The sequence below is a fragment of the Rattus norvegicus genome, chromosome 3 (genome assembly GCF_036323735.1).
Source record: "Rattus norvegicus strain BN/NHsdMcwi chromosome 3, GRCr8, whole genome shotgun sequence".
Classification (NCBI taxonomy): Eukaryota; Metazoa; Chordata; class Mammalia; order Rodentia; family Muridae; genus Rattus; species Rattus norvegicus.
In genome coordinates, this window is record NC_086021.1 from 150,452,739 (window position 1) to 150,470,957 (window position 18,219).

Here is an 18,219-nt window from a genome sequence, read left to right on the forward strand (position 1 = left end):
TGAGCCTGTGGGTATTCCACGTCAGCCATTCGGGGAGCTAAGTGGTCATCTCTCCTGTGCATCACGTGTGCACTTCTCTGCTATCTAATAATGTTGACCACCTTTTCACTAACCCTCTTGGTTATTTTAAGTGGCTATTCAACTATTTTCCCCCTTAGACTTTTTTGAAATTAAAATATAATTTTATCATTTCCCCTTTCTCCTTTCTTCCCCCTAATCCTTGCCACACACCACCTTTGCTAGAAAACTCGTGGCCACTATTTCTTTGTTGTTATATATGTACATACATTTGTGTGCATGCATGTATGCACATGCACCTGCGTCTACATCACAGCTCCTGAACCTAAGGCCTTACCTAGGACCATACCTAGAGGGACTGGGAAGCCTGTAAGAGGCAGAGGAACTGGAGATTTGCTGTGAGATTTTATCTCCTAGAAATGTCAGAGACGCTACCGATACAAACGGCTGCCTTAGCAAGGCACCACCATAGACATGCTAATGTGAAGGCTCATGAGAGCCCAGCCCTAAACAGGGAACTACGGGTAACTAAGGAAGGCTGAGAGTTGAAGAAATAGTTTTGTGCAGTAGAGTCTAGTACCAAGTGTCGATATCCAATACCAAGTGGCTAATCCTAGAATTATATATACGTTTTGTCTGTTTTCTTTACAGATTCTTTAATAATGGTGCTGCTGATGACTTTACTGTGACTTTCCGAAGTTAAAGTCAGGAGGGTGGATAGTTCCACATAAAGGCTGGGTGCCTGGGCAGAGAATTCTTAGGGTGGAGGCTTGTTTTTTCCCCATTGCCAAAATTGCTCTGATTCTGTTTCTGTCATTTAACTTTGAAACTGCCTCAAGGCAGAGTGAAATGTTAGAGGCACCAAGATGAGAGAGGTTCAATTTGAGTCTGGTTGCCTTTTAACTAGCTAACTATCTGGACTTCTTTCCACCCAAATATTCTCCCTTGGAAAACACTAAAGACAATGGTATTAAACTTGACAAATTTCTATGAAGCTTTAACAAAGAATGTTGAATGGAATGTAGCCACATGGAATTACCAAGGTCTGTTAATTCATTACACAACCAAACAGTATACCTACATGCCTTCAGGCCCTCTGGTTGCTCCACTTGTGGCTTCATGGGACAATGCTTATTTGTTTGTTTGTTTATAATCTGGCACAAGTATGCCTCTCCCCAGAGTCTGTCTTCTGAGACCCATCCAACCACAACTTCATCTTCATCCCCTGACAGCAATGATGAGAGCCTAGCCCACATGCTTTTGCACTTGGTTGTTTTGTCATTTTCTTATGTGGTAAAGTGGTTTCTGTCAGGGAAAATTATTTACAGTCTCCTCACATCCTCACTCAGAAATGACACACTGAGAGAGCTGCAGGTAGCTAGATCAAGCCAATAGTAATACTCAAGGTTTTTCAGTGGGCCACCTTCCTCAAATGGAACCTAGTATTTGTGTTGCTAATATCCTGATTCTGAAACAACTATGTGTAACTTATAGGAAAAATTCTCATTCAGATTTTAGAAAGAAAATTCTAACTTCTAATAACTTCCAGGTATATACTCAAAGAGCAAAGGCCTATTCAGAGAATCATGAAAGGCTCAGCTCTTATGACGAAAAAGTAAGAGTCGACTCCAGCTTTCAGTACAATTCTGTGAATAGGTCTGTGGAGGGAGGAAGATGCTGCTCTGAAGCCGCGGGTGAGCTAGGATAAGGATGAAAGTGAGTAGTTCCTCCATAAGTGTCCTAAGTTGTATATACAGGCCAGCCAGCAGCTACCCACAGTGCCCACAGTTCCCATGAGAACTCTCAACAGATCCTTGATGGAGACATACACCTCAATAAAGCACCAGAACAATGTGTGGGGCATGGTCAGTGGGAGAGAGGTTGATAAGCCTCTTACAGGGAGACTCCAGGGCATGTGTACACTCCTCAATCCCCTTCAATACACACTGTGTACCTAAAGTAGGACCACCCAGCTATCCAGACACACAGCTTCAGCTGTCAACTTGACACAACCTAGAGTCAGTTGAGGAGGGAATCTCAGTTGAGGAATCACAGCGATGTCAACGAAGAACTGTTTTGATTACTAATTGATACAGAAGGGTCTAGGTCACTGGAGCAATACCACCTCTAGGCAGGCACACCAGGGTTGCATAAGAAAACAACTGAGCATAAGCCAGAGATCACACAGGTAAATGGCATTCCTCCCTGGCTTCTGCTTCAGTTCCCATCTTGATTTCCTTCAGTGTTGACCTGTGATTCAGAAATATAAGCTGAAATAAACCCTTTCTCCCCTAAGTTGCTTTTGGTCAGAGGGTTTCATCACAGTAACAGCAATGTAAACTAGAACTATGAGGAAGGAAAGCACAGGGGAAGATTAGTTTAGAAACTCAAGTTGTTGGTTCTAAATCCTAGTGGCAGGGCTGAGGCCCAAACAAACCGATACTGAAAGTCAAAGGAACAATGTCAGACACATAGGAAAATGTCCCCACCGGGAACTACGCTACAACACATCTCTGACAGAGAGGGGAATGTCCCAGTTCTCCTCCTTTACAGACTCCTAACAAAGGTGTCTAGGCCTGGCTACATGTTAGTTCAGCTGAGTAGATGAAGGTGATATCTTCATTAAAGAATATTTGATATGCCACCCAATTAGACAAGATGGATGAAGCAAAGAAGTGCAGACCAACAGGAGCCGGATGTAGATAGCTCCTGAGAGACACAGCCAGAATACAGCAAATACAGAGGCGAATGCCAGCAGCAAACCACTGAACTGAGAATAGGTCCCCCGTTGAAGGAATCAGAGAAAGAACTGGAAGAGCTTGAAGGGGCTCGAGACCCCAAAAGTACAACAATGTCAAGCAACCAGAGCTTCCAGGGACTAAGCCACTACCTAAAGACTATACATGGACTGACCCTGGACTCTGACCCCATAGGTAGCAATGAATATCCTAGTAAGAGCACCAGTGGAAGGGGAAGCCCTGGGTCCTGCTAAGACTGAACCCCCAGTGAACTAGACTATGGGGGGAGGGCGGCAATGGGGGTAGGGTTGGGAGGGGAACACCCATAAGGAAGGGGAGGGGGGAGGGGGATGTTTGTCCGGAAACCGGGAAAGGGAATAACACTTGAAATGTATATAAGAAATACTCAAGTTAATAAAAAAAAAGAATATTTGATATTAGTTAAGCCCTGAGTAAAATTCAGATGTTTTAATGTGAATGCTAGAGTCACCTAGTTTATCCCAGTTAGATAAACTTTATCTTCTGAGTGAAAATATTCTCAATTGCGGAATTATTAATTTGATATATTTCAACCAATTAATTCCAAAAGAATATATTTTCCTTTCAGCATTGAGGAAAACACACACACCACACACACACCACACACACACACACACACACACACACACACACACACACAGAGAGAGAGAGAGAGGGGGGTGGAGGGAGAGGGAGAGAGAGAGAGTTTTACGCATTTAAAAAGATCTAACATTGAAATATTAAAGTAATCAAGGAGGGGTTAGGCAGCTGGCCCAGGAAGCAGCTGAGGTTAATGATTATTGTGGCCCAACTCTTCATAGTTTCACTTATCCTTCTTCCAGCTTCCTACTCTATCCTATCCTCTAACCATGGAGCTAAGTACCCTTTGTCCAGTGTATCCATACTACATATGCTACCCTCCTACCAGGCACACAGCAGCTATCTGCAGCTCAACTGTGCTTACATTTAAGGAAACATGGAGAAATATCAAAGAGCAGTTATGCTGACAATCTGCATATGACAAATAAAAATCTATAAAAATGCTTTTTAATGAAAAGGTGAAGGCTCTTAATACGGGAAGGAAAATAAGAACTGTATGTAGAGGCCATGAAGCTCTACAGAGTAGCATTTGGAAATGAGAGATAAAGGCCAGGTGATAGGTGGGGGCGAGTGTAGGGAATATGCATGCACATCTATGCAACATTTACTACAGAATAAAGTAAGCTTTACCATAGGTATGCTTGCACAGGAAAAACACAGCATATACAGCATTTGTACTTGGTGGAGGTGGAAGGGTTAGGTCATGTCCTCTATGAGTAATAGCACTACTATGGTTGTATGTAGAACATCTCTGTATGTGTTCATGTGTGTGGGTACATGTGCTCATGTGAATGGACGTGCACATATGGATGTCAGCAGAGGCTGGCATCAGGTGTTTTCCTCATACACTCTCGACCTTAGCTTTTGAGAGAGACTCTCACTAAACCTGGAACTCACTGATTCAGCTAAACTGGCTGGCAGGACAGCCTCATGGATCCTCTTGTGTCTGCCTCCTAGGAGATGCTGTTACAGATACTTGCTTCTGAGCCTGGACTTTTTATGTGGATACGCGATCTGAACTCAGGTTCTCAGACTTGCTGTAAGCACTTTGTGAATGGAACCATCTCTCAAGCCTCACATCGTTTTTAAAGTCACATACCTAAACCTATTTCTTTTCTATACTTACTGCTTTTTGCTTGAGTTAGCTCCTCTGCCTCAAATAAAGATACTCCAAAAATCAGGTGAGAGCCCTGGGGTTGACCTGGTGTCAAACTAGGAATACCTGGAAGTGTTAGGGAGGGCACTGGTGATCTTTCCAGTCTCCACTGACCCACAAACACTGGACTTTCTTCCTTTTTCTGGTTCCTCATGCTAGCAAGAAAATTCCAGTCTTCTCACTGGATCTTCTCAGTGTCCCCAAGCACTCTGTATTTTCACAGGACAGCTCTTAGTGCTTCATCACTGTAACTTAGCAGTCTAGATTTGGTTCTCATGAGAAATCCTGTCAAGAATAAACAGCAGGTGTACTGGCTCCATTTTCTTCCCTCTGTAACCCCTGACAAGGGAACCTCGGTGTCCCATATTTCAAAAAATTAAAGTCTCTGAAGTTTTCTTGTTCTCCCAAGAACTGAATTTTATGAGGACTTGGCAAATATAGCTGATTTTTATAAAATGTTGGCGATATCTGGCATCTGGTACCCAGGGCAGAGTCCCCTTTCTTTCTATATGGTTTCATGAAGAACAAGCATGGCATTTCCCCTGTGCAGTACAGAGTCACATGCTGAAAATACAACAGGACTAGGACTAACTTCCAGAATCCATGAAACTGAGCAGAATGGGTCTGACTAAAGATGAGGACATGTGGAATGGGACTGACTAAAGATGAGGACGTGTGGCTTTATGTGCTTCACCTTGCCATCTTGAAAAATGCTGTAAACAATACAGAACAAGAAGTTAAAAACTGTCTGTAATGCAGGGGACTACCACAGCACAAGCCACCAGCAGGGCTTCCACCCTGAGGAGAGAGCAGGGTATAGGGAAGGTCACCCACAAGCTTGTTCATGATACCTCATTCACCCACCTTGTGATATCGCAGACCACCCATGAATGCAATCATCTATACCCTCAGGTATTACAGCCACATGGCGATAAAAGTTTGTAGATCTGGGGACATGTGTATATAAATGAGTATGTGTCTGGATACAGACTGCTCTCTGGGAGGCAGAAGCAGGCAAGGCTCAGAAACAAGAGTCTGTGGAAGCCTAGATCTCTGGTGCTAGATGAAGAAAGGGCCAGAGGGCAGGCCTGAAGCTTGACTTACAGCCAGTGACCCTACTGTCCTGAATACCTGAAAGGGAGGGAGAGAAGGAGGAAGGAGGAAAGGGAGAGGGAGGGAGGGAAGAAGAGAGGGAGGGAGGGAGGAAGGAGGAAAGGGAGAGGGAGAGAGAGAGGGAGGGAGGGGGGAGGGAAGGAGGAAGGAGGAAAGGGAGAGGGAGAGAGAGAGGGAGAGAGGGAAGGAGGGAGGGAGGGAGAGAAGGAGGAAGGAGGAAAGGGAGAGGGAGAGAGAGAGGGAGGGAGAGAAGGAGGAAGGAGGAAAGGGAGAGGGAGAGAGAGAGGGAGGGAGGGAGGGAGGGAGGGAGGGAAGGAGGGAAAGAAAGACAAAGAAAGACAGACAGACAGCAAGAGAGAGTGCAGAGACAGAGAGAGAGAGAGAGAGAGAGAGAGAGAGAGAGAGAGAGAGAGAGAGAGAGAAACATTTCTAAAGGAATTCTAAGGTACTGTGGGCAAATCTTCACCCACTGCTTTCCTTCCCTCTAGAAAATCTGTATAATGGCACTTTCCCATAAAAGAATGAAGTCATGGCTTTGGGTGATATTGGAGAAAACATAAATATCAGATGATGAACACATAGGACTGAATGAATGGCCAAATGATTGGGAGAACTCAAGACAAGTGAGTATTCAGTCACATATGTGCCACACCAACCATGTCTTAGGGGAGAAAAGGCCCAGAGAAGCATATGGTGTGCAGACTGAGAAACAGAGCATAGAAAAGCAAGTCTCTTGAGAAGTGGCTTGTTTTAAGTCTAGGGAGAGAAGACACAGATGAGCTTGAAGAACTCACAATCACAGCAGGGTCACTTTGAAGAACACTGTCAACTGGAGGCAGCTGGATTACAAAACAAGGAAAATAATACCATTGGTCTAGAACCAAAAGAATATAATGACTAATTGATTAAATACATCAAAAGGGAAGGGTAGATAAGTAAGCTCTCATGCACAGCTTGACATGATCTGTGAAGATGTGGATAAGTACAGCCTCCTCCCCACTCCTAAGGTGCACACTAACTGCACAAGGACTTGATCCAAAGAACACAAGGTAGGAAGTATGTGGGAAGGTCTGGAGGGCAGGAAACTTTACAATGGAGAGACCTCGGCCAGGTGGTCAGGGCGCTGGTGACATAGTGGGTCATAGTGACAGGAAGTGAAGCTGAGACTTCACTTCTGTCCACTGCCTCTCCTTGACCTATAACATTCATCCAATCAGGAGAAAGTATGACAGAATTCTCAGCTGAGAACATTTTGTAAAATTCCTGGCCAGTGTTGAAGGTATTAAATATAAAGGCAAGTACTCGAAACTGTCAAAGCCAGGAGCCATAAGAGCCAAGAGCCATAGAGAAATAAGGAGTAAATGCCGTAAGTATAGCACTGTGGGTGGATTCTAGGAGGGAAAGGTGGGGTACAGCCTGTGGTCAACAGTAGTACACCCATGCTGGCTAGTGGTGCAGACTGTGCCACCCTAATGGGGAGAGGTCAAAGAAGGGAAACTGGTAAGGTAGTTAAGAACCCTCTGTACTCTCCTTACCACTGTTTCCTGTGTTCTAAACCTTCCACAGTAAGGCTTATGGTTTCTGATCCTATATGAAAGAAACTTGGAAGCAAATGCTTCTACACTCACACAGGAAAAGTGCTAGCCAGGAAATCAATAAGCCAACTTAGATCCAGCAGAGACGTAAAGTCACATGCCATGTCACTGATCCCAAACTGGACAGATGGATGCTGCAGCCTTCAACTGTATGTGAGGAACTGCTGCAGGCCTAGCACAGCCTTGTATGACTGTATGACTGCTAGGTCTGAGTGGGGCGAGTCTTAGGGGTCAAGTCCCAATGACTTTATGTTCTAGGATCTCAACCAGCTTTTCACTGTCAGGGAGGGAGAAAAAAAACCACCCTAGCATATAACAGGGAGGCACACTTCATAAGGATATTCAATGACCATAAAAGCCAGCCAAGAAACAGACTAAAAAGACATCAGAAGTAGGGGACCAGGATAAAGACGGTATGGCTCTTTAAGAACTCATACATATGCTTTACCAAAGGCTCATTACAAAAGAATGTGAATATTACATGTCCTCACAATCTAGAAATAATAACTTGAGAACCTGGGAGGTGGGAGTAAACGAATCCTATTTATTTTAGGACAGTCAATTGATAATTTGCAGATACAAACCCTGATATTTGAAAACCATCAACTTTAGCACTAGTTTTTTAATCATTTTTCTTGAAGTGACACTAGTTTTGGAGGACTTATAGCTCATGGCAGAGACTCTGTAAGTTCAGCATTTTCTTTAGTTTTGTTTTCTTTTCTTTAACTTCTGTTAAATGCAAGTAAAATTCAACGGAATGCTTGTACTTCATACAGGAGATATAGGATGAACACCATGGTTAAAAGCTGCTTTCTTGTTTTTGTCTAGTCCCTTTAATTCCTTTTTATATCTACCCATGTATCTGCCTATACATTTCCAAAATTAAGATAGCACTCAGAAGGCAGGAACATTCATTATAGTTAGAGAATGACTGAGTAACCTGTTGTTTTCTTCTATTTCTTTTATCATGTACAATTTTAATAAATGAGCATGCATCACTTTTATAGAAACAATAAAAATGATTACTCTTTTTATAAGTTTAAAGGAATGGTTAAATGAACACCATATGTCTTTTTTCTTTTAATAACCTTCGATTTGGGGTGATTGGATTGCAAATCCTAGCTCAGCAAAACACATGTTATACAATGGAGAGCAACATGCAGAACATTCTAGATCCTGGTTTCATCATCTGCTCCGTGAAGGAACTGAGCAGAGATGTTTATGTTCCCACTCTGCGGAACTCCAGTGCTGGTGATTAAAATCTCTCCACATTGAGCTATAAGCAACACTTCAGACATGTGGAGGGGTTTACCTATGATCTTGGCTACACTGTATTTCTCTTAAGGAGTGCATCTTACTTCCCTTAAAACCTTCACAGCATTCTCACTTGAAGTGAGGCTCAAATGTGAGAGAGAATGAAGCCCAATATAATAACGGAACGTGTTAGTTTCTGAGAGGCAGGGAACAGGAAAAGGACAGGCACAAATGGCGACTCAGTATTCATGAGAAAACTCTCGAAATGGCATCTTTTCCGGCTATAGCTGCAGCCCTCCCAGCAGGAGTGGGAAATGGTGAAGAGGCATTTGAGCTCTTCTGGGAAAATTGTATATTAAAGTTAAAAATGATGACTGAGGTCAAATAAATTGGGTGTTTGTGGGAGATCTGATAGGCTGGAGAGTGCTGGAAGAAATTTTAACAACAGTTCTATGGCCTACTTTGCATAATTATGAAATTTGATTATGCAGAGCAAAACACTGGAAACAAACAGATGAGGATTAAAATAGCACTTTTTCTTTTTTGGTCTGAGAGAAATAATAACAACAAACTTGCTTTGCAATTCAGTAAATAAAACATTCTGGAGACAAAAGGATGAAAATTAAGAAAATGAAATCAATATATTGAGACCTGCTGACTTCCCATGGAAGTTGTCTTTCTCTTAGTACATGAAGAATCTCCAAACCAAGTAATTAGCTTTGTTCTGAATGTTCAACTAACACAGCTGTATGTGTCAGGTTCAAAAGAGTGCTGTATGAAGACCATCCGTAGGAGTAAAATGACTAACTCCTGTGCGGAAGACTAGAAACCTTAAGTAGCTATACCTATACTCATATGTATGCACATGAGAAGTAAAACCAGAATTCTGTTAAGCCGTGGTATTTGATCAGCGTGAAAATTTCATTAGGATGCTGGTTTTAACTTTTCTTTCTGATTCCCAGTGAACACACCTAGGCTAGCTTTCTTCAGTCATCAAACGCCAACTCTAGCGTCACCATTTATTAAAGAGGGTGGGTCGCTTGCACCATCAGAAAGGCAAGCTAAAGGTAATAGAAAAGTCTGCTTCCATTAAAAGCTTTCCCCTCTTGGCCAAGTCTACTTTTTAGGTTGAAGTCCAGGACATCTTGGAGGCAACATGCTGAGCGGCAGCATGATTAGTTGAGATAGAACTACTGGCTGCCCTAAAGTGTAGGAAATAAGTAATGAGAAGCTTTGCTTATGCTTCATGATGTTTTTAACAATAAAGTAGATAAAACTGAATCACTAAAGAAAAACCAAAGCTAAAAATGTTGTGGAATCTTAGAGTTCAAGGAAGTCATGTGACTTCTATGAACATATGTATGTCCACTCCTCATTTCCTAGTTAGTAACACTTAGCTACCCACCTAGCATTTAACTTTTAAAGCCTGGCGGGGAAGACAGAATGTGGGCCTCGCATTGGTAAAATCAACTCTAGCGTGCCATTTCCAAAGAGACCTACCTGCATATAACTGGCAGCTTTTGAAACAGCCACACCCTGCAGGCTTATGGCTATAAATTTCAGCCTCTCAGCTTTTGAGAAATGCAAATAAAGAAAACTCATCAAAAGGTTGCCATAATTCTCACGGCTGACTAGAAGGAAGCATTTTTGACTATTCAAAATTAATAGCAGCTCCCAAGGCCTTATAGGTCCAGCTGTCACTGAGAAATACACTCACAAACAAATAAGCAATTCTCTCGGGTTTGATTTGTTAGTGGCATGAAGCAGCAGCCTTTAGGGAGCACTGAGCCACCTCCACACAGGATTTATGAGGCCAGGCCCTCCAGACTCTGGCACATGCTGACTCTCGTGACCACCTGCTGTAGGAGAACATGGCGAGACCTTGTGGGTTGGTCAGTTAACAATCCCAAGTAGGGTACATCACTAACACATACTGCTTTCCTCTTCTCACCTAAATGCATCAACATGGAGCCACCAGGCTTGGGAATGTAGACAGGGCCGCATGGCTTCTAGACATATTTGGTATAGAGATTAACTGTCTCCGCACACAGTCTCACTCTTCCCAACACTGGTGTCAATTTCATTCAGGTGTGAACCAGTGAAGACAACCTGATGACATTCATGTACGTTGCAGAAATTTTTGAAAGTAAGAAATACAGTCAGATCTGTGAATATTAAATACTGTGTTTTCAAGACTAAGTAAGAAGTCGAATTTACTTCAATGCTTGCATTTCCCACCTCTTGCTATGATGTTAATTGTCTCTCTCTGGGTCTAAAACAGGCCAGAACTTGTCACTTGTAATGACATTCAAAAGAAAGGAACAATTTCTGGTTATCTAGGTTAGTGTCCACAGGGACTTGCTATGAACACATTTTTAGAAAATAGATTTTGTGACATTTGGTCTCATCTACAGAATTCTGTAGATTAGAAAACACAGTCGAGAGAGGGAGGCACAGGATCAACGTGAGAGCGACGACCAGCAAACATGCACCACGTTCACTCCAAGTTCTTCATGACTTGTAACCAGCTTCTTTCTCTCTCTGATTTTTTTATTTCTAAAGTAAAAGGATGGGCTGCTCAGGCATGAAGGACTCTTAAAATGTGGATTTCATACTCTGAAAATCGTTTCTAGCTGCAATCTATCTATCTTTCACTGCTAAGAAGACGGGACAACACAAGCCCACATCTCTGGAAAGTCAGGACTTCGCTACTGCTCATGCCTTGGCCTGTCTTTGTTGTTAATGTCGAGACTATTCACGGCGCGCTCTCACTGGGAACCGGCTCACGTTTAGCAGTGAGATCTATGAAACTGTGGCGCCAAGATGGATGTGAAGGCAAAACGCAGGCAGTCTCTTAATTAGGGCCTAAAGACCCTACCCAGAGGGGGCTGCTGTGTGGCTACACACTCCTGGACCCTACATAACATTTACGAAATCAGGATTTCCTGGGCTATAGTCTCTTTCCACATACTTTAGAAAACCCTTTCAAGGTAATTCATTCTCTCTGAATTCAGCTCTGTATTTCTTTACTTGCTCTGGAAGCAGTGGCTATAACACATCTATCCACCAAGCAGAGAGAGGTGCAGTGTAAACCACTCAGTTGGCTGCCTGTGCCTTGGATGATAACATACCCAGGTCAGAAAGCATCTATTTTTGTCTACATAGCTATTTTGTATTTAAAAATTCAAGGAGGCAAGAAGCTTTGTAAAACTGAATTCATTGAAAGCTTACTGAATGTTTCTGTGGATCCGCTTGGTAGCATTATGATTCTGGAAGTGAGTACATCTGCAATTTTTTGTACTAACGGTGGCATGATGGATATAAGCCTGTTTAGAATACACTGCAGTGATGAATAGTTAATAGCTCTCTAACACAAACATGAGGCCAATAGCGGGTTCCTTTTCTCATCTTTATTTGGTGCTGCTTTGGAAAAATTACTTGGAAAATAAAGGTGAGAAATGGTTCTCTAAGCACACACTGAAAGTCCACATACGAATTAAATAACCTCATATCTGTTTTCTTCCCTCCACTGGTACACACTGGGCACCTAGTGAAGAGCAGAAGATACAAAAACCAACTTCTCTAACATAGTAACCTACTAGTTTTATTTGAAGATTCTAAAAATATTTTTCTCACTCAGCATCATAAAAAAAAGGAGCTCCTTTAGGGATGTATGTGATAGAAAAGGATTGCATTTGACACCAGAGAACTTCTATAACTTACTGATCTTTAAGTGATGAATTAGGTATGGTATAGATAGGCTGTGTAGCCTATTATATGTAACTTTTTTTACCAGGCATGGACATCAGAAGTTCACTTAGTACTTACTTGCTTTGATTGTGTGTGTGTGTGTGTGTGTGTGTGTGTGTGTGTGTGTGTGTGTATTTTGCCTATATATTTGTGTTCCATGTGTATGCCTAGTGCTCACTGAAGCAAAAAGAGGGTTCCAGAACTCCTATGACTGGAGTTACAAATGACTGTCCATGTTGGTCACAGAATTGAACCCAAGTCCTCTGGAAGAGTGGCTAGTGCTTTTAACTGCTGAATCAGCGGCGCCTTTACTATATATTTTAAGATACAACATATCCAATTTCATTGTTCATTCTTTTGCCTTTAAGCAGAATAACACAAACTGGCTTCAGAATTATTTCTAACCAAGAATATTACAAATGATCCTCAATCAATTCCAATGTTACTTGCTTTCACTGGAAGATTCCCCTGGGTGAGGGCACAAATCTTAGTCTCTGCCTGCTGCTGTAAGAAACTATCCTAGTCAGGGCAATGTTTGCTCAACAGAAATCTACTTCTGGAGATGGAGAAATTCAAGACTCAAGTAAAGGAGACATGGTGAGGGCCTATTCACCACAAATGCCTCCTTTGTTGCCCTCCTCTGGCAGCAGAGAGGGACTAAGTATTCTGGGCTCCCTTTATTAGGGTTCTGATCACATTAAACTAGATTTCAACTTTATGACTTAGTCACTCCCCCCATAGGTCCCACTATAATATCACTAAATATGGGATAAATTTTACACATGAATGTTGGAGAGCACAAATATTCAGTCTGAGGCAATTCCCAGAAGGCTGGGCATACAGAAGGGAGAGCTGTTTGGTAAATAGAACAAAACTGCAGTCCTTTAGAAGGTTGGGCAGTAACCATGACCTTTGAGCCTGCTACAAGCACAAGTCCTCTCCATGGCCCTATGGATTATAGATTTATGGCCTATAGAAACAGATTCTGCATGAAACAGATTCTGAGCCTAGGACAGTTGCCCACAAAGCCAGAAGGAGGCTATACCAGGCCACTGTTATTCATTACAATGGGTGAAAACTGGTGTGCTTTTAAACATGTCATCTTCTCTCTAGCTTCTTTGTGAGCATGATTCTTGGACTTAAGACTGCATCAGGACCCATGAGTGTACATCCTGAAACAGTATTTCCACCGTTTTCTTAGAGGAGCAAGTGAACATGCAAAGGAACTTTGTTCCTGAGGACACAATATGGCTGATATTTCAAGACACAATGATTTTAGTAAAGTAAAAGTACATGGTTTTTCATACATACACAAACAGAGAGCACTGTGGAAGTGATCTGTGTGGTCAGATATGAAAAACACGCAATCTGGCAGATGCTGCATCATCCTTCAAAGCTGCCTGCAGTTTATAGGAGGCTACTATGATCTACTGCAAACTAGCTGTGGTATTATCATTTACAGACATGGAATCTAAAAACATGGGGTTAAATTTGATTAAGACTCTGTACAAGGTCAATAGAAGAAACAAACAAAGCCAGAAGGTACTGTTGGTCTGCATGATACATGTCAGTACATCATGGGGGGAAACTAAGTCAGAATAAAGGAGCCAGACTGTGTGCAATCTGGGAGAAACTGCTAATATTTAAAAGATGCATGAATAAAAACAAAATAACAATTGCCCAATCTCCAAATAATGCAGCATCTTCTTCAGTGGGAAGAGAGCCCACTGCTTCTCTGAAGGGAGTAGGAAGCACCTGGTGTCAGTCCAATGCTAATGCGCTGCTCTTCAATAATAAAGAGGAGCAGGGAGCCAGGCTTGGTGGGTCCTTTAATCCCAGAACTTGGGAGGCAGAGGCAGATGAATCTCTTGAGTTTGAGGCAGAGTTTGACACAGTGAAACCCTGTCTCAAAAAACCTAAGTAAACAAACAAACAAACAAATAAATGAAAAAGTGAATAAATGAACTTAGTTTCATTTTTTTCCTTGTCACTGTCCTATAAGAAAAAGCTTAAAGCTTTGTTTTCTATCTTTTCACCCTCAACCCCTCCATTTCTTATTGTTTTATGGAACCAAGTGGCTTAATTTGGTAAGTTGGTTTGTTTATAAAAACCCTTGGTGACATGTCAGATCTCTAGTGATCAATAGCCCCTTATTGTTGTCAGTGGCTTACTATGCACATGTAGATCTCTGTAAAGAAACATTACAACAAATAATTGATCACAGTAATGGGGTTACATGGGGAGATGAGGTGAGTAATGGTTAAGGAGTTTGAAGATGTTCTCCCAAGGGTGATGCTTGTTGGGATTCTCATCTTGCCTGAGTTCAGAATTGTCTTCTTGATGTTATATTTGCACAAGTCAACTGTTTAAGCACAACTGAACAATAATAGAATTTCTTCACAGAAGTAAGTTTTACAAGCAGATCAGAGATGTAGATAAGCCCATAAATGTCCAGAGAAGGAGTTTTTTTTTTTTTTTAAAAAGGGTCTGGAAACTGGACTAATACTCTATAGAATGCTGGAAATCTGAAAAGCTGCTAAGCCAATTTGGTTAGTGGGCAATAATGCCCCAGAAAACATGACATTCATCCCAGTAAGATACTTCCAGACTAGAGAAATGACAGTTTTTCCTCAATACTAAGTGAGTGCATGTCTTTTATAGAGGCTATGGCAGTCCTGGCTGTGGAGTTTTGCCAGTGAAAACAGTATCTCCACTTTAGCATGGGATCCCAGGCCAGAGGTACTAATATCTACCCACGTGGGGCCTCATATCTCTCAGGTGTGTAGGCCATCACCTGTGAAATGTGGGGCAAAAGGACCAGCTACTAGACAGCCTCCTGCACCTACTGCCAGAGTGCTGGAGTTTCGACCCTGATGGACAATGGGAGGCAGGAAGGCAGGGGTCTGATGTGCATAGTCCATGGGAGCCTGTTAAACTTAAAGTTATAGATCGACTCTGATAGATACTGCAAATAGATATTTCAGAGGCTTAGATTCAGACAAACTTCAGAGAAGACTAGTCATATTTACCATGTCTAGTGATGCATACTTTTAATCCCAGCACTTGGGAGGCAGAGGCAAGTAAATGTCCATGAGTTTGAGGCCAGTCTTGTCTGTATGGTAAATTTCATTCAAAGCAGGGCTGGAAGACCCTCTATTCTCACCTCCACCAAAAACCAGACAAACTTCGGTATACCTTCCTCAATCTTTACCACATGGACTTAGAATCTATTATTTGAATCCAAAAGGAAGCACTGAAACAACATCATCAAACTCTCCATAAAAGGAACTGTCACATCCAACTATTTCAGAGTATGTCCCCAAGAGAACATACTCCAGAAGGGAGTGTGAAAGAACAGGATGTAATTTTAGACAAAGTTCCAAAAGATTACAGGCTGTAACTAAAACTCAAGTTTTAAGGTGTCAAAAGATTATCTTAGCGAGCATATTACAGATTCCATATATTTTGAATCCCACTGTACTTTTCAACTTTCTTCCAACTGGATCAAAATGTTGGCGCCTTGTAATGAGTAAACTTAGTGCATATATATATATATATCATTCTAAAGCCTTATCACTGAACATCGGTGAAGACAAGAGTAATTTTCTAACTCTACAGAAAAATGAGCCCAATGTGGTGAAGAAGTGGGATAAACAGGTGTCCGGCAAAGAGAATTCCAGGGCCCTGAGACAGTAATCCTGTGGCTTACCAGAAGAAGCCATGTTAAAGTCACATGCCTGGTATGGTATTTTCTGGCCACAGTATTTGGAAATAGGAGATTAAGATTAATGTTACAGACAGAGATGAAAACAATATCCACTAAGGACAGAAGTAATACCTGAAAAATATCCAGCAAACAGTACAAATTTTGAGGTGCAACAGACACTTAAGGAGTAAGATGATGTGAGCCCAAGCTGCACAAAAGCGGCCTGATTTTACTAGGGTGTTCAGAGCAGACAGACACTCAATCCAGAAGCTCTGCTTTGAGATGTTAACTGGAAAGAGTTGCTTTACTTTGATGGGATAAGATCAATATAGAATTAGAATAAGGCACCATAATAATGTCAAATGTAATAGTGTTCATTTACAAACAGGAGATGAAGATGAATATAGTGGTGCATGGTCTTCATCAGAGTCGTGGGGAGATGGATGCAGGATGCTCCAGGATGCAGGCAGTGAGACCTTAGCATACAAGGTGCTGTCATTCACGTCAAACCTCCACAATCCCCCCACCCCCTCCCCAGCTGGTAACAGCGCTGGATGTTCAGTCAGAGGGAGAGTGACAGGAGGTGACAGCACCACACTAGGCCCACACTGGATGAGCATCCACATAATGTCTAGTTGTGGCAGCTGAAAAGCACACTGGTTGGCACCAAGGCCTGCCACATGCCATGTTTGCCAGTCTCAGACCACTGCTTCTGTTATCTGTTCTCTTTGAAATGCATTCACACATGCATCTCATGGTCCTCCTTCATAACTAATGTATTTTGTCCTCAGGATAAAGTAATTATAAGCCACAAAATTGAACTCAACGCAGAAAAGCAATTTTCGTTCTTGGTTCCCATCTCAGTCCTGAGGCTGTGTTTAGGAAAGGACCCCTGTGAGCACAAGTCTGAATGCTGAACTATTGCTAGGAATTAAAACAAAAGTAAAAGAAACAACCCAATAATTGCTGATCTAAACACTGGTGTTTACTTTAGGAGAAATTCATACATCTTCCTATATAAACTGAGGACTTAACCTCATCTTCCTTGATATCTCCAACTGGTTGTTTAAGAACATCTTCAAATTTAATCTACAAAATATAATTCTGGATTTGAGTTCCCTGCCATCCTAGCAATCCATTCTCCAAATGAGTGTTCAACTGACCTTTAGAAAGTGACACGGGGCCACTCTGTTACCTTGTTTTATCACCGGTGGCTTCCAACAAGCTAAGAATACAGCTTAGTATCTAAGTGATCATGATGTCAGCCTCCGTCCTCACCCTGACCTCATGGTCCACTCATCACACACCATTTGTTATTGGATGATAGCAACTTGAACCCACCCCATGGCATTTGTATCTGCTGCTTTCGATGACTCAAGATGTGCTCAGTTCTAGGCATTCATGCATGGCTTTTTCACAATATTCAGGTCTTAGCTTCTATCTCTTTGAGTCTTGCCTGGCCTGCCTGGTTAAAAGCTGTCCAATTGCCTAGTTAGGCCACTGTACTGTTTTATTTACTCAGTGGAACTTCACTGTAGTGAAAGTGCCTAAGGGATCTGTTTATTGTTAATCCTTTCTGGAGATTCAAGAGAAACCAGTCACTATTGAGTCACTAAGTACAGATCTGTTACTGAAGCCGCTAATGGACAAGTAAAGCCAGTTTGGTTTTCTTCATTTGATGATAATATATGTCAACTTGTTTGTCCACATATCCCCCTCCACAAAAAGATTTCTACACATAATAGTTCCTGTTCAAATCCTTTTCCTGGTACTAGGAAACCCTGATTTACCAGTTTCCATCATGCCAAGCCCATGTAAGCTTTCTTTTATCATACCTGTGCACATGACTTCTGTTGTAATGTTTTCTTTAAAATAAAATAGAGGGCTGGGGATTTAGCTCAGTGGTAGAGCGCTTACCTAGGAAGCGCAAGGCCCTGGGTTCAGTCCCCAGCTCCGAAAAAAAGAACCAAAAAAAAAAAAATAAAATAAAATAAAATAGCACTCAAAGAGATGTGTGCAGGGTCCCTTTTTAAACTCTTCTGTGTCTCTCTCCACTCACTTGAACTTGAATTAAATCTGGCCAAAGATCCAAGAACTGGGATGGCCTTTCTTCAACATGCCAACACCTTCTGTCCCCTCTGCTGTTCACTGGTATTTTCATATGAGTCAGCAGACTTAATTGAAATGACACCCACAAAATGGCCTTCTTCAAGACAATCAGTTGTTGTCTTTCCTTGTTCACAGTTAGTCTCTCTCCATAAGAATGTAAGA

General features: G+C 42.0%; 1 protein-coding gene and 1 long non-coding RNA gene across 7 annotated transcripts in view; one reads left to right on the forward strand and one right to left on the reverse strand.

The window, feature by feature from the left end:
• Nucleotides 1–18,219, reverse strand: part of Kif16b (kinesin family member 16B) — a 279,523-nt gene that overhangs the window by 24,506 nt on the left and 236,798 nt on the right. The gene's annotated exons all lie outside the window — the stretch shown is intronic.
• Nucleotides 1–18,219, forward strand: part of LOC120101718 (uncharacterized) — a 28,416-nt gene that overhangs the window by 7,957 nt on the left and 2,240 nt on the right. The window contains exon 2 of the long non-coding RNA XR_005502513.1: nucleotides 6,132–6,266. This is a non-coding gene — a long non-coding RNA (uncharacterized LOC120101718). The remainder of the gene's footprint in view (nucleotides 1–6,131; nucleotides 6,267–18,219) is intronic.